Source organism: Aquila chrysaetos, chromosome 8 (genome assembly GCF_900496995.4).
Source record: "Aquila chrysaetos chrysaetos chromosome 8, bAquChr1.4, whole genome shotgun sequence".
Lineage (NCBI taxonomy): Eukaryota > Metazoa > Chordata > Aves > Accipitriformes > Accipitridae > Aquila > Aquila chrysaetos.
This window is the reverse complement of record NC_044011.1, coordinates 16502317-16516531: the sequence shown is the minus strand read 5'-3', so window position 1 is coordinate 16516531 and position 14215 is coordinate 16502317. Positions and strand designations below refer to the sequence as shown.

The following is a 14215-nucleotide window of genomic DNA, read 5'->3' as shown; positions in this document are numbered from 1 at the left end:
CTCATGTAATCCTAGCCTTTCCAAACACGGGAAAAAATGCAACACTCTTACAATCAACAGGCCTGTCTTATTTTCTTCCAGTGTCAGAAGACCACTAAAATCTGGAATCCCTTCAAAACTGTAACACCTGAAAAGAGTTCCTCACATAAACTTTGTAAGGAACATTAGTGTAGTAATTACGAATGTCTGCAACAGACCTCTATTACCAAAACACAAATCATGTGTGAGAAGAAAGAGATTGACAAATGCTTTCAAAGGCTATAGAGAAGACATGTAAATATTTAGTAGATTACCATGTGGAACACAACAGCTATAGGGAATTGCCAGTTTGATGGAAGGACAAATGGAAGGAGAAGACTTCAAAATTAATATTATTACTTCTGTTCCTAAGCAACCACAATGTGGATAAGAAATAGCAAAAATAAGTTACCTTAATGCATGTAATAGGAGTTTGGGAAGTTCCTTTCCCATTCTTTAAAAAGATGTTACAGAGATAAGCCTTTCAATTAACATGAACAAAAAGTAAGCCACTAGTTTACATAGAAAATCTATACTTTGTCATCTGTGTATAAACATCTCCAGAAGCAGAAGATTAAGTCAGCGAGCTAAATGGAAAGACATAAAATATTTTGCCAGCATGACATTGGGAATAAATAACTAAAAGCCCAAAAAAGCAAAGACACAACACGATGCCGGCCTATTCAGCCATAAAATTCATTTCCAATAACCACATTTCAGCATGCAGCTTAGATCATATGTAGCATTTTCCTGTTTGAGAGCATGCAAGATTGATTATTATGGGCTCAATTGTCCCATACACAGGCAAACAACATATAAGGAATAATTAAATCAGCAAGATTCCCCCACTGAGCCTCCTACACATGCTTACACTCAGGCAAAGGAGAGGTGAGGTCCCTCCCAAGAAACAAAAGCGAAGGATTATGCGAGAAGCCTAAGACCATCTGCACAAAGTCATGTGGCCAAGGATTTCCTCTTCCCCTTGCTGTGTACAGGGCATCCTTTCCCACTTCCAGTCTGAGCCACATGGAGGGCAGCAGAGCTGGGCTTAATTCCTAGCTCAGGGACCAAAGGGAATCAGGGACCAGGGGTTTCTAAGGTCCTCTTTGCCCATACTTACTGCCTTCAAAGCTAAGCCACTTAAGGATGTAATCCCTAATACCCCAATTTGCAGAAGTTCATAACGTCTGGGTCGTGAAATTCTCCATACCCTGGTCCCAGCCCAGCCCCACTTGCACCCCCTCCAGCGTGCTGCGCTCCCCCCAGAGCAGAGCCGGCCAGGCATGGTCACCCTGCTTCCGTCCATCTCCCAGGCACAGAGGCAAGGAGCTCTTGCCTGCAACCATGAAGACCGCAGGAAAGACCCAAGCCTTTCCCCACATGTATCCCAGTTTCATGTGAATTAACAAGGGGAGCATTGGCATTTTTGTTTCCTATTTTCACTCAACTAATTTGAGTTTCTTTCTCCTTGCCTGAGGTAGAAAGCTCAGATCAGGGAGGAAGAAAAAAAAAAAAAAAAAAAAAGTGTTCTTGACCTCAACAGGATATCTTGTTAAGGTACAGCAGCCTCAAGGACTCTTTCCTCTTTCCTGGCATCTGAGAAGGGAGTTACAATTAACGTTCCTGTTGGTTCACTTTTTCCATGAAGCCCAGAGGGCAATTCTATAGCATTTTTCCATATATAATGAAATATTAACTCTATTTGCAGTAAAGGCAACTCACAAAGCAATGTTTGGATGCTCTTTGACTTCAGTATCCCAAAGCAATTTGCAAAAGCAGATCTATTTTTCCGAAGTGCTCTATGCTTTCTAAACAACGCTCAAGCCTGCATGAACAGTCTACTCTGAAACAGTGATTTCTGAGTCCTGACTGCTCTCTCCCACCTTATCAAGCTGCCTTTCAGCTTCCTGAAATATTATTGCTGACATAATGGCATTACTAAGATAGAGCCCAATTCAAGCCAACTGCAGATAATAGAAAGGCTCCCACTGACTTCTGCAGGCTTTGGATCAGGCCAAAAGCAGTGAAAGTACCAAGAGGATGAAGTCACACAGATCTGGTTTTCATTTCAGTATGGTCCTTAAAAATATGCCGAATTTTAGGTATTATATTCTTGACTTTGTGCTGGGCTGGCAAGGTACACTGAGCCAACATATTAAAACATATGCCTTGTCTTGGCTTAAATTCAGATTATTACATCTTTATTTTTCCATAAATTTGAGATAATAAAGTAAAAAAAAAAAAAAAACCAAGAAAACGTTACCTTTACATAAAGCAAACTATCATCTTGTTTAACTATGCTAAATACAGAAAAGAAACGCTCTGCTCACCCAACACACTCGCTACATACCGAGTTTATCAACGCTGGCATTAGTTTTGCCATGTACAAGACAGTCTGCAATCTCTTCTTGCAGGCTCTATTTGTGAAATGCAAGATGACCTCCGGGCCATCCCCAGGAAATCCTTAACTCCTCTCTCTTCATCAAAAATATTAGGCAGTCATTACCTTCCAGGTCCAATCAAACCTTGTTACATATCCCCCAGTGATATATAAATTGGTCAACCTTCCAATGCAAGATTCATGTCTGGACCTAGATTTTGAACAATATTCAAAAACTAGGAATGTCTAGATCTCAAGGCTTCACTTAATTGTGTCTGGAATAAATCAAATCCACAGTCTAGTTTGCATTTCAGCTCTACATTTTCAAAGTGGTTCCAGTGTAATATTTTAATTTGGACAAATCGCTACTTTTAGTAATTAGAGGTGCTTGAAACTTTTCAAAAATCATGTGTTTAATAAAATGCTTTTCTTGAAACATGAAATTTTGGGAAAAATGAAGTCCACATAAAAATCTGCATCATGTTCTGGTGACTCACCATTTTTCAACAACAAACTACTAAGGTTGGTAACTGTGAAATTGATAAACGAACACATACACACACAGAAATGCATGCAGAGCACCTCATTTTCAATGCGGTGGTCTGTATTTCCAAGGTTAAAATAAACTGTCAGTGCTCAACATCCCTGACAAGCAGCAAGTCTTCTCTAGTGGGGACACCTGTTAGGCCCACCAGCATCTGAAGAACTGAGTGAAATTACACCAATAGTGTGGCAACAGTACATTGCTTTTAATAAGCCAGATTAATCCCAGTTATATAGTTTGTAGCTGTTACAGCAACCAAGCTAACACCTCAACATGAACCAAACTGAAAACTCAGCAGTGACCCTTGCAGACACGGCAAACATTTTTGAGTTTGTTCCTTGTTACTTTGTCAAGGTACACAGAAATAAACAATTTAAGCTATGAGCAATCCCATTACTAGTAAATGAGAATGGCCAACTAACCAAGGGTCATGCCTCACAGTGAAAAAGCGTTTCCTGATTTTCAGAGGGAACCTCCTGTATTTCAGTTTGAGCCCATTGCCTCTGGTTCTGTCACTGGGCACCACTGACAAAAGCCTGGCTCCATCTTTTTTGTACCCTCCCTTCAGGTATTCTTATACATTGATGAGATCCCCCTGAGACTTCTCCAGGCTGTACAGCCCCAGCTCTTTCAGCTTTTCGTCACAGGAGAGGTGCTCCAGTCCATTCCTTATCTGTGTGGCCCTTCATCAGACTCTCTCCGGTACTTCTATCTCTCTTTTGTACTGGGGACCCCAAAAGTGGACACAGTGGACAGGTGTGGCCTCACCAGAGTTTAGGGACAGAAAAGCAGCACAACTGTTTGGTGTGTTTTGGGGTTGGTTTTTTTTGTTTGTTTTGCTACTATTGCTTAAGAAAACTGTTACTGCAACAGAGGTAGGATTCAGAAGTACTGACAGAAACATGCAAGAGAAGGAAGAGGACCAGAAATTTGTCAAAGCTCTACACCTACGGCTGCCAGAGTTCTGGGACATTTAGTCAAGAGCAGGAACAGAAACTCATCTTCACACTTTCTGGCAGCAGGAGCTGCGAGGCTCTTAAGCCAAATGCTTATCACCATTTGCTAGCCACAGGCTGATGGGAAAATGGAGGTGCTGGCCAGCCCCTCGGCAGGAGTCTGACTAGAGCTTTCTGGCCAGCAGCCGTGCTGCCAAGCTCCCTGCAAGGCCAAAGCCCCTCTGCCTTGGCATGGAGAGAAGCCCAGCATCATTACAAACCAAAGCCAGTGAATGTGGCTTACTGGCTCACCGATATTTGGTGCCCTTTTTCATGCCTGCTTTCTACAGGTTTCTGTGGTGGACACTTGGTCGTTATAGATGGTGAAAGAAAGCAGTTGCTCTGTTTGCATGTAGCACATTATTTGGCAATAACAGGCAAAAAGTCTTTCTCTCCTTGACTCCTAAATACAAGAAGTTATGAATAAACAAATGGATGCATGTGCATTTCCTAAAGACAGGATTACAAATCAAACTTCATTCCTCTGAAGAAAATCCAGCTCCCTTCAAAGTAGTCTCTTACAGAAGACTCTCTTATTCTGCAAGTGCAGGCTGGGAATCAGATTTGACCCATCACAGTACATAGCACTTTCCTCCTGCTTTGTACCAGCATAAATGAATGCACAAGGCAGAAGGTCTTGAGAGATGTTCCCTGTTTAAATCACTTTTTGTTCAAGAACAGAGTGGAAACAGCAGATCCAATCTTGCCTTCTGTCATTTATCCTTATTGGTTGAGAAAATAAGAAACAGTTATAACAAGCTTGTCTCAAGTATGATCGGCAGGGAGAGCACTCTTTTCAAAATATTGGAAGCTGGGTTAAATAAATACCTGAGTTCAGAGCACAGACTCAGAGGATGGCATTTCTGACAAGTGTACAACACAGACTAAGAAAACTATATCGTGTTGTTAATCTGGGAAACAGAATTTCTGGTGATCCCCAAAGTACAATTTACTAACCTGGAAATACAATTTCCCTGGAGAAAAGCGTTGTGCAGCTCTTCTGCTATGCACAAATTTATGTTTAGAACTATTGATTTCTCCTTCCTTTCTGTATTATTGCATTTCTTATACTACACCAAGCTTTACGTAGGTATTCCTAGGAAGCCCATAAACAGCAACCTTCTTTCCTGTGCTTGGCTTGCACTGCTCAGCCATTGTACTGCTTTTTCCTCTCTCCTCCCTGGGGACTAGAAGCACCAGCTCCTTTCACTTTCCCTTGTAATGCAAGTCTTGCTCAGTATTATTCTTTCTGTTTTCTATTGTTATTTTGTACTGTATGAGGTGATGTAGCCATTTAGGATCCAAATGAGGTGACAGATGAAACAGTAACTTTATCCTGCAGGCTCCAGGTCGATAGCAGAACTGGGGGCGAAGATAGCAAAAAGGCAAACCCCCTTCTCAGCAAAACTAAGTGCAAAACCTCATGGATTCATGTTTGGCTGTCTCTAAACCACGAGGCCATATATAAGTTGGTTTGGGTTTTGTTTTTTTTTAAATGGATGCTAGGTTTTTCTTTAAAATAAAAAAAATCATTACACTTTTGTGGTACTGTAACGCAATTTGGTTGGTAACACATACAAGTCCGCCTGCATGACAGACGAAGACCACTATAATGATGCCTGACCAGCATCTTTACATCAGGAATAACTCCAATGAAATCATTGCAATTATTCTGAAGCAAAGAAAGAAATGCTGGAGCAAAGGACAACCAGGCTGCTTCACTGTGTTTAATTCATCTATTTCATATAGTTTAATCTGTTTCTCTGCTTCCTCTGTATCATTAGCTGCAGCCTGAAACTGTGAGCACCCTGGAATGTAGGGGAACTGAAAAACCTGTGTTTCAAGAGCATGTGGAAGATTTGCGTGACTTATGTAAGTCTGTTAGGGAACAGTAGGGGGCGGGGGGGAATCTATTTCCTTCTAAAGAAAAAACGATCACACCAGATTTTTCTGAAGACAATGAAGGCTATGTGAAATGATGGACTTTAAAGTCTCTTTTTTTTTTTTTTTTTGCTAGAGCATTCAGTTTTCAAGCTGTCTCTGTCCCTTTAGAAAACACAGTGTAAAGCTGCCAAATAGGAAAAAATAACCAAAACATTTCACTTACAGAATATTAATCCAGCAGGAACTTCATGAACTGAACAAATTGAAACTGTGGCAACTCACCCCTCGCCCCAAAAAAACCCACAACAGATGACAGAAGTATCAAAATTGTCTCATTTTCCCACTAAAAATGCCTGAAACCAGATGGGGTTTTCCCCAAAGACATATGGTCTGGGCTCCTACTTATATTGAAGTAAAATTCAGATCTGATCATTTTAATCCACCATAGCTAATCCTATTTGCCTAACCAAGAGTTAAAATAACTAGCACAGCTCTCCTTCCTCTGCTGGTTCAATGGGTGGCATCTACTATGCTTTTCCCTGCTTTAAGCATTCAAGATAAGTAGTTCTCAAAAGCCACAAGTCATTACTCTGTACAGTATATAACATACATATTCTTCCTTCTTCAGCTTTTGGGAGGGAAATTCTCCATTTTGCTTTCTCATCTGAAGCTGTGCCTTAAGAGAGCATGTCCGTGGGTTTAGGGTTTTGATTGTGGGTTTGGGGTTTTTTTGGTTTGGTTTGGGGTTTTTGGGGGTTGTTCATTTTTGGTTGGGGGGTTTTTTGTTGTTTTTGGGTGGTTTTTTTTCCACAAAAGCCACATCTGTGGAAGTTTTAGTTACACCACCAGCAGACAGAAGAGGAAACCTGCACCTACAGTAACACAGGTCATTAATCAGTCCATAAAACTGTTGTCAAGAGCTGGACTAAGTTCACAGACTGCTCCGTGTTCATAAAGTTTTCACTGAACATCTGTAGAGTGTGTGGGGGACTCTAGAGCACTTGAGACAATTGATTTTGCCAAGACTAGATTTAAAAAAAAAAAAACCAAATAAAAAAACAAAAAAAAAAAAGAAAACAAAACACTGGTATGCAGACCATGTATCTTAGCATGCCTCCTTTTAAAAAACATCTTCTACCTGGCAAATTTTAATCTTTTTCCTCAACTCTGTCCTCAAATACTCATCACTGTCTTACTTGCTCCTTTTCTTCCACAATAAATTCCTCTTTGGCCAACATTGCACAGCTTCCAAGTATCATTTAGATGTCTCCATACTTATCATCATTTGCTCTTTTGTTAAGGAGCTGGAGGCCAGGATGTCTCCAGTGCCTACGGATAGGCGTACAGGAATATTACGGGTCTGCTGATTTCTAGCTTTTCTCTCCACCAGCAGCAGCCCACCCGGCTGGTGTAGAAGGGGCTGGGAAGGAGGGCAGCAGAACCGCACTTCCATGGGTCTTTTGAACTAACTTTTGTTAGTTCAGTTAAATAACTGCATATTTTGATAAACCTTCTCCATTCTCCTCTTGTAGCTACCATATTTAAGATGTTCTGGTCAACAAACTAAAATAAATATATTGCTTATCCATTTTAAATATAAATTTCCAAAAAATAGAACTTGACACAACTAACAGATTAACGAGCCATGAAAATGTCACATGTAAACGTACACATGAAAGTGCCAAATTAAGAATTTGCTAAAATCAGGTACAATCATACAAATGTTTAAATAAGAATGATTTGGTATAATGTGACTTACTGATATGCAAAAAGGTAAGCATGATGACAGCTTCTCAGCCGCAAAACAAAATTTTTCATGGTAAATAACCAAGGAGAACCAAGCCAGCTCTAGGAAGACAACTAGTACCCAGTACAAAATAAATTTAACACACTCACTACTACCATACATAAGTGACCCTTAGCACGGCAGCACAAGTCACTCCAAACCCTCCCATGCTGATGAAGCCCCATTTCCACACACGTACAGGATTTGAACACAGCAAAAGCCCGCAGTCAGAGACACCAGACGCTGGTCTGGTTTTCTCCTATCCCAAATCAGTTCACATTTAAAAACTCTGATTTACCACCAGGGACATAAGTGAGTTGGTTTGCTCTGCCCTCCCTTCCCACTTCCCTCCCCAGGCCACATGTGAAGGTAACGCGATTGCATAATAAGAATCAGACAAAATGCCATTTACTGCTTCATGCTCGTACAATAGCTGCACTTGGTCAGGGGCCTCTTCACACAGGCACTGCATGAGGAGGCAACCCCAAAACCCTCTTTTTCCAAGGCTGTTCCCCTCAGACAGCAGTTAGATGCAATAGCACTTAACTTTGAGGCATCTTACACCCACCTGAAAAGAAGGCTAACACTTATTGTTGTCATTTTTCCAGAACAGAATTTTGAGAAGAGAAGGAAAGGTCGTGCACAACCCCCCAAGGGCAGGGTACTGTCTCTTTACACCCATTCATACAGCCAGGGAAGTAATGATTTTGTGGCACTGCTACTTGCAGTTTAACTGGGCTTGAGTCACTTTCTAGATGAAAACAAACATTTTCAGTATGCAGCTAACTACTCAACTACAGATGAGCTACCTCAACAGCAGAGAAAAGAACAGTCAAGGGCTCCATCTTGATACCCTAGGCACCAATTTCACTTACAGTGAAGCATGTACACCAGCATTTACATGACAGTGATCCTGCCAGAGCCTAAGGAAATAAAAATATTGTTACTTTACTCCAAGTAAAAATTATCCAGAATTGCTGAACATAATAGCTGACCTTCATCCATGTACAGCTTTTGGAGCAAAGCATTTGAGCCACAAGGACTGCAAACAGACTGTAAGCAAGGCCACGCAGTGGCCAGGCTCTACATTTGCTGGGAAGACAAGCACATCTAGCCCGAAACATCAAACCAGCAGATGGAGGAGACTGAAGAAATTCAAGGTCATCGAGGGAAACGCTTTTGTCCTGGCCCTGAGATAAATCAAGACAGTGCTGTCTCAGTAAAATGATAGTTGAAAAGAGGACTGGGATGTTAAGGAAAAGCAGAAGATCAATCCTACTGCCTCCCGCTGCTGGATTCCAGCTGCTTGCTGAAGGGGGGGACTTTATATATTCACTGTAAAGGAACAATGCTTCCTCAAAGAAATGCTTAGTTCTTTAGGTCACTCTGTTTCCTAATGTAAACAACCCAAATAGCAAACCAGCACCAAAAGGCATGCCAGCATTTTACACAGGAAATGTTACCGAGATCAACTGCTGACTTTCATTTTAAAGAAATAGCTTAAGGACTGATATCTGTTTGTTGGTCTGGCCTCTTGGGTCCTTGAATCCACTCGATTATGTCCAAAGAAAAGTCTTTTAAGGACACTTTAAAATATACTGGTACATACTTCATGACGGAAAGTTATTCTTTTGCTCTTCATTCCTCTGACTGACAATCCCAGGAAGCTGCAACTCTTGAGATCTCTTGATCAGCTTCTCCTGTAATCACAGTCAAACAGCAAGGTCAAAAAGGAAACAGTAGCTATAAAACAATTTTTAACACAACTTTTGATTTTTTTTTTTCTTTAAGAGTTACTTTGTACAGAAGACTAGAGAAAATGTGCACCATTTCTCTCAAAAGGGAAGCATTTATCCACTTAGATTTCTAAGTCTGTTCTTTCTTTTTTGCTTTAATGCTTTTTTTCCTTCCAGAGAGCAAGGAGAAGAGACCAAAAAAACAAAAAAAAGAAAAAAAAAAGAAAAGAAATATAAGTGATATATTGTGATCCCAGCCAGCTTCCTGTCCTGGTTTGCATCAACAGTGTCATGAAATGAAGAATGACATAATATGCAATAGTTCCCCCAGCTTTGAAAAACATATGTTAGGGTGGCGCATACACTCCCGAATACTGCAGCCAGAGTACACAACTGGAACACTCAGGTTTCCACTTGTGAAAAACCTCAGAAAAGAATTTTAAGCACAAGTTTAACTTTTAGCATATCTTTATCCTACCAAGCTCCTGTAACCTGAACTAGTTAAGGCTTAACTGATGCCTACTCCCTTTAAAAAGCACTTTGGTTTTGATTAATTTTCTTTCACATTCCTAAAGGTGAAATCCCAGCTAGACCAAAATTAGCATGAGGTTGCTTACTGCAGAGCCAGGATTTCACTCCTAGGTATGAGTTTTCTTCAGATTAGCTTGGGACAAACTGTCCCCCCAGAGTCACAAGAGTGTTAGATAAATGGTACCAAACTTGTGCCCTCACTGCGCACCTCTGCCTGCTGTCCCTGCGAGAGTGTTGGGCTCTGCGGGGTTGGCAAAGGCAGCGGGAAGTCCAAGGAACATTAGCTAAAGCCTGGAAATGCACAAATGAATGACAAGCAAGTTTTGGCCCACTTTCCTTGTAAGGTCCCCCCCCCCTTTTTTTCCCATAATAAAAAATCATGAGGGAAGTTACACGCAAGTCCTTCAAGAGAAGAGCGCACAGACTCCCAATATGAGCTGGTCCCTCTTCCTCATCATCCCCAAGCAACATCCCAAGAACTTGGGGACCCAAGCTTTGCAGAAACCAGTATAAAAAAAAAAATTTCACTTTTGACGAACTTTTTTTTAATACTTTTTAATTATTCCAACTAGCTGGTACTGCAGCAGCCAGCACACACGGGTTGTTCTCTTGTTTTCATCAGCGGCAATCTAGATGTGTTTTTCCTTACTGATGTCTGAGGAGGCATAGGAGACAGCAAAGGTGGTCAGATTATCACTTAGCAGTCCTGAACTGCAGAATCTCTTATTTTGATATGGTTACAATTATTTGACATGTTATTTCCTGCATTATGCAGCCATTAACTGGAACTTGGAGGAACTGCAAACTGGGCAAGAACCAGGGAGAAGGGAGATGATAAGGGTCCTCCGGATGATGTCTTTTGCATGGCTGCAAAAGTATCATGAAACTCAGTGCACGTGCACTGTATGGGGAGGGGGTGATGGAGACAAGGCGATAGCTTTAAGTCCCTCTCCATCCTGCCCAATAAATCTGTGTCTGACAGATCCCCACAGGCCTGTATATCACTTTCTCTTTCTGTAATTAGGAGACCAGCTGCAATTCCTTGGCCAGAGCCCAGCCAAGCTTCCCATGCTCCTTCTACAAGCTTCTCCAACAAATAGCACTAAGAAGCAAAGAAACTTAACCCAAAATTTAGCATGTGACAAACTCTTCCACTTGTGACCTCTGTACCAGGCAACCTGTGAATCTACATCAGACTGACTTTCTGCATAAGGTCATGACAAGAAAAAAAAAAAAAAAAATGGATCTGGACAGTCTATGAACTTTGTTTCCCATCCAGCCTTTCCCCTTTTCCCATCTCTCCACACATCATCTACCATTTCTGCTCAATTTGAATGAACAAGAAGCACAGATCCCAAGATAAGTATATGCCATCTATAGCAGGGTAGTTCCTTGTTTAATTCAAATGAAGATGCAGATAGTTAAATATTTACTGGAGGGAAGCATATTGCCCCAGAAAATATTTTTACAGAGCATAAGAACTTAATCCCAGAAGCAGGGAGAGGCCAGTGTCAGAACTCACTTCCACTCTGTATATCCAAGATAATTAAATATACCTTCCTGCAATGCTTCCCCTTGCTCTTTCCTCCAAGAAAAAAGTTATTCTTTCATGAATTTGCTGGTATCTTGAAACTTGCCACTGGAAGTAGCAATTGCTTCCAAGAAGCTGGAAATGAAGAGTAAATCTAAACAGTGCATGCCAGTCTGCCACCAGTGAGCTTAGGAACAGAGAAATTTTAACTGCTGTCCTGTGTATCTTCCACCTGCTGCTCCTTGTATTTCCCCCTGAAACACTCCATTTAAAATAAAAAATAAAAATTAAAAAAAAAGGAAGAAAAAAAAAAAACCAAACAATCAGATCAAAATGATTCCCCAGCAGGCATTGAATTTCTGTGCTATATAGGCACCTGAGGTGCAGATTTGATTCAAGCCCGTGAACTCAAGTTACCCTCAAATCTTGGCACCCTTTGAATTTTCTTTCAGAGAAAAGGTAAGGAATAAGTGCCTAGGGACTGCTACAGCACTGTCTGGAAACCCACCCAGCCTGACCACTGCCACTTCCAGTGCTGCTCTGCTGTAATAGCACAGGAACCAAAGACTTACCCATCCAAGCCCATGTTCTTTGGAAAACGACAGTGGGGATGCTCCTAAATCCATTTCAAAGCTTATTTCACAGTTAGTCTGTACGGTTTCCATGAGAAGCAGCATATTTCATCATCAGCCTAACTCTGAAAATACCAGACAGTGCTGAAATAGCTTCCTATCAGCACAGTGAGCTGGCAGTGCAAACACGAACAGCTGAAATCATCACACCCTCCTGCTCTCACCCCAAGTCCCACATCCCATTTCCTCACTCCATCTTCAATCACATCCCCAATGTGTTCACCAGGGACCAGCACTCAATATTAAATCCAGGCCCTCTTCAGACCTAACCAGATGGGTAACAATGGGTCATATTTTAAAACAGAAGACATTCAGAAGAGATGAAAGGACAGTGGAAGAAAAAAATGCATGTGATAAACAAAACTTTGATTCACCTTAGCCTTTCAAGGTAGTGATCAGACAGCATGTTAGTTTTGTACAGGATACAATGGGGGGATCATGCTCCACACTCCTACAGACTGGCTTGATGCTCTGCTGTTACAGTGATAGCCTCAGTAGCCAGAATTAGTTAAAGAAAAAAAATAAAAGAAAGGACTGCTAGGAATCACAAGCCTCTCAAGACAGTAAGGAACACATCAGGCTGCTACCAAATCAAATGCACTTAAAAACAGTCCATGCCATGATGCTTTGCTCTCTCCTATAACAAGATATGGCAGATCACAGGTTTGCTGTAGACAGAAAATATTGGTAAAGGGTCTTTCTAGGCTTCTTGACAGATGCTTTAACCTCTCCCCAAAGCATGGCAGGATGGTGAAATCACGTTGCTGTGTTCCCCTGGTAGATGCATGCTCTCTGCGCTGGAGTGTGGGAGTGAGCGGGGGCTCGGGCAGGCTGGACCCTGCAGCTCCTGGACCCCTCGAGCACCTGAATGTGGAATGGCTGTGTGGCAAAACCCATGCCTGCTGGAGCAATCTTGGATGTGCCAAGAGGGAAGGCCACAACGGCGAATCAGCAGCAGGGTTGGCTGCCTGGCAGGGGCATGCTCATGGGGGAGCGGAGGGTAAGAGGCAGACGACCAGTGACACAGGGCTACACGGCACACCACAGTTAATGTTAACGTCCTGTCACTACCCCACGTGCGCCGGGGGTCCATGAGCATGACTGTGCAAAGATGCCAAACCCTTAATGCATTACACAGCTCTAGCCCTATAAAGGCACAGGCAGGGCAGAAAACATTAACAAGAGCAGGCTCCTGGGGTGAGATTAGGCTTCACCTATGCCTTAGGGCATACTGGGCCCATCCAAAATTGCCCTAAAGAAGTTAGCTGAGGACTTAGGTAATCAATTTGGTTCGCTGCTCAGTGTCCTTTGCCCCCAGTTATTCATCACTGCCCTGCCTAATTCACCATAAAGGAATTCCTGAGGAACTGCCCTGCCGTCAGGAAGGCTCTGTTTACTCAAAAGAAAGACCAAAAAGCACCAATAATTGAATGATTTCACTTGGCACAGACCACTTAATTTAAGCAGATTTCTTTAGCAGAGCAACAGCTTGGAGGCAGGGGGAGAACAATTAAGATCAAGAATAATAAAGGGGTTTTTTTAATTAGCCACCAGAAAACAGGCTCTGAAGCTAGCAGAAACCGTGCGCCGTAAGTGCCATGCTTTGCTGCGGACCCCTCAGTGTTCCTGCAGAAAGCACACACTGCAGCCAAAGGAACCGCCACCAGTTCAATAGTGCCGGTCCCCTTTGGCTTTACACTTTATGCCATGTTTCTAGAGTGCTGGGGGTGACTGGTAGAGAAACTAGTCCTGTCCATGTCTTTTGATTAAACTTATGCTATTTTCTCTTCTTTTCCAATTTTAAGACAGGGCCCTTCCTGTCACAAAATGTCTGAAATATATTGGCTGATACTGGCAGAATACAAATTATTATTAAAACAACACATAGATTGGAACTCATACTGTCTTTTTAATGTATTATAGCGGTACAATGATATTTCCCTTCCTCAACGTTTTCTACCCCATTTTATCCCCACTGCAAGCAACCACTCCACATCAAAAATACCAGCTGCTATAAGGCAAACTGTTTATGCTTGCAAATGGTATCAGGACTCAATATTTGCAGAGCTGTGATATAAGATGTTAAACAGAGCTTTCATGGCTCTATTCGGGCAGTTTCTGTTTAACCTCTTTATTCCCACCTCAGAAGTTCAGAAAAGGAGAGTGATGGGCCAAAGC

General features: G+C 41.9%; 1 protein-coding gene across 1 annotated transcript in view; it reads right to left on the bottom strand.

Moving 5' to 3' along the window:
- TIAM2 (TIAM Rac1 associated GEF 2) overlaps window positions 1-14215 on the bottom strand; it is a 142231-nt gene that overhangs the window by 108607 nt on the left and 19409 nt on the right. Inside the window, exon 2 of the mRNA XM_041125371.1 lies at window positions 9217-9307. The gene's annotated coding sequence lies outside the window, so the exon portion shown is untranslated. The remainder of the gene's footprint in view (window positions 1-9216; window positions 9308-14215) is intronic.